At 36.6% G+C, this 2,776-nt stretch overlaps 1 protein-coding gene across 1 annotated transcript in view; it reads left to right on the forward strand.

Annotated features, from left to right (window-relative positions):
- LOC118424666 (D-3-phosphoglycerate dehydrogenase-like) overlaps positions 1 to 1,396 on the forward strand; it is a gene marked incomplete in the record, with an annotated part of 14,496 nt that extends 13,100 nt beyond the window's left edge. Inside the window, 1 exon segment of the mRNA XM_035833326.1 lies at positions 36 to 1,396.
- Positions 1,397 to 2,776: the final 1,380 nt, after the last annotated feature.

The raw sequence follows: 2,776 nt of genomic DNA on the forward strand, positions 1-2,776 counted from the left end.
TCAACAAGAACAGGAAGACAAACATTGCTGAGATATACAAGATAGCTCGAAGAAAAGAAAAGAAAGTTTAGGAAGTACTTATTTTCTATCTTGGAAGACTTTTTACTTTGTCATACTATTTTTCTTTGTACAGTTGACATATGAGGAGATGTATGATGTCATAACTTGAAGTCTTATAATTGGTGAAGGTTTGTACATTGTATGAAGGTATGCACATTGTATGAAGGTTAATACATTGTATACATAAGGAAAGATTCAACCAAAGAAGTGTTGACCTTTTCTCTGAGGAGAAGGATGGAAAGAGCATTCATTGACGAACATTATTTTAGCATGATTCTGTTCTTTTGTAAGTAGGAAGTATAGAAACGGAGGGATTCCGTCAAAAGAAAAATTCTAGAAATAGATACACTTGCTTCTCTCATCTTTTGTATCAAAAGCACAGATCCTCTATTCTTATGTCATTACTGTAAGTAATCTCCAAGCAGATGTTAGGAGGGTGGTTGAATGTTACAAAATGTAGCGTTATAAAGCGTTACTGTATCTGCACTGTATGGCCAGTATACCCACTCTAAGGGGTGAAATACCAGAAACCATCCTCCTCCTTAACATCTGCTTGGAGATTAAGAATTTTCATTCTAAACAAAATTGAAGACAAAAAAAAAATACTTCTTCACACAACATTGTGAAAGATGAACTAACACCTTTCTGCTTTGTAATCTGCTTTTGCTTTTACAGTTAGCTGTTTAAAATGTAAATGACAAACTAAGCAAAGTCTTTCTGTACAAAATATCTTCTTTGGTTACAATGTATGTGTGTGGACAGTCCTTGCTTTTAGTGTTATTTTGTAACAAAACATCAGAAAAGTTGAAGTAGACAACAGGTGCTATTTCTTGTTAGAACGAGAAATTAGTTCTCAGAATGCTTATTTTGAGAAGTGTTTCAAAGCTGTAGACTTTGATGAAATGATACCAAGGCAAAGATTGTGACTGTGTATGTGTACAATATACTAGTACATGATTGTATGAAGATGTATATCGAATATTGGCTATAAACATTGGTCTCCAAGCAGATTTGAGTTGCTACTGTTCAGTCCATGGGATACTGTCTCACCAACAGAAGATTTGCTTGGAGATTATATAAACTATAGTTGGTGAAAGGTGAAGGTAGATGAATCGCATTGAATCTGCTCATTGTCAGCGCTTTGTGGAGCTTCTCATTAAAAGTGCCATAATTTTGGAAGAAATGTTTAGAAAAAAAAAGCACAAGCAATGCTTGGATGTTTCGATGTGACCAAAGGTTAAGGTAAGAGGTTACTTTTGGTGGTACATGTGTCTAGCTTAGCTGTCTAATATCTTCTGTGGAGAAACTTTAGAAATAAAGTTAACAAAACCAAGGAGAATGTGCTGCTCTTATTTTTGAAAGACACATTAGAAGGGAAAAGAATAATGTGAAAGAGCTTCAAAAGCAAGACAATAAATTAAATGAGATGATGGCAAAGAAATATGAAAAAGCTTCCGTTGAACGAAAAGAAGGTTAGAGGAGGATTCGGTGGCAGCTACATGTTTTGTATATAGCAAAAACTGATAAAAAGGCAGAAACAATTAGATCTTGTTTGTGATGAATTGAAATCAAAAAGGGGTAAGCTTCAGAAAACTACAGAAGAGCGCAATTTGGCTCATGACAAGATTGCCAAACTGAAAGAAGAATTACAGAGAATGATGGGACAGAACAGAGCTATGCAGGGCAAGATTGGACGACTAGAAGACAAACTACGTCACCAACAAGGCGACCCCTTTCCTGCTCAATCTGGAAAAGCTAGCCATGGCACACGTACCTGAAAAACAAGACGGACATATACCCCCCTCCAAACTAATCTATTATTACCTTCAGGTTAAGTTTGATTAACCATCTTTGCTTTGAACTTATAATTATGAATTGCAAACTGACAGATTGAAGTACTAGAAGTATAGTTTGCTTTTGAATCCCAGCTTTTGATATGGTTAACTTACATTACCTAGATTTTGTGCATGTGTGAGGACCCCTAGCATTTAAGTTACAAGTACTTTTCCTGTGCTAAATGCAAGTTTGTTTGTTTTCAGCCATTTGGAGGCAGTGGTGCAAGTAGAGCAAGATGACCAAATTGTTGTACTTTTGATGTGTTAGTTGGTAGCATTTTGTAATAGGGCTAAAGTTAGGTAGCTGTTTTGGTTAGTGCCACATGCACAGAGTTCAAACCTGTGGCACTAACCATAGGGGGGCCTATAATCGAGAATATCTCGGCCACTGTCGCTGGAGTGTGGAAATTTACATTATGATCTCCTCTGCCCCATGTGTTATTGTATGGGAAGCAATAGACACAATTAACAGACATATGGTAGCCCCTCAGCCTTTAATGATAAGCAGAAGAAAGAGACTTCAAAAACTTTGTCACCTCGGCAGTAGGTAATAGATCCCCATATGAACCAGGGGGAAAGCATATCCCCCCTTCACTTACAGTGGCACTATGAGTGTTGAATGTTTACTGGCCCCAAGGAATTATTGATAACAGATGTATCTCAAACGGTGCTGACTATACTAAAGCACATGGTTGCCAATACATGCACTTTGCAAAATATGCGCTTCAAAATTTGTTTCTGTCTATATTTCAGTGAAAATAGCCATTTTCGCCTTGAAGACAGGTCAATATATTTCTTTACACTAACAGTAACAGCCTAATCTGCTAGCTAATGATTGTAGTAGCAGAGTCAGGTACAAAATTACTTTTATATATACTACT

This window comes from Branchiostoma floridae, chromosome 10 (assembly GCF_000003815.2).
Source record: "Branchiostoma floridae strain S238N-H82 chromosome 10, Bfl_VNyyK, whole genome shotgun sequence".
In the NCBI taxonomy this organism is placed as follows: domain Eukaryota; kingdom Metazoa; phylum Chordata; class Leptocardii; order Amphioxiformes; family Branchiostomatidae; genus Branchiostoma; species Branchiostoma floridae.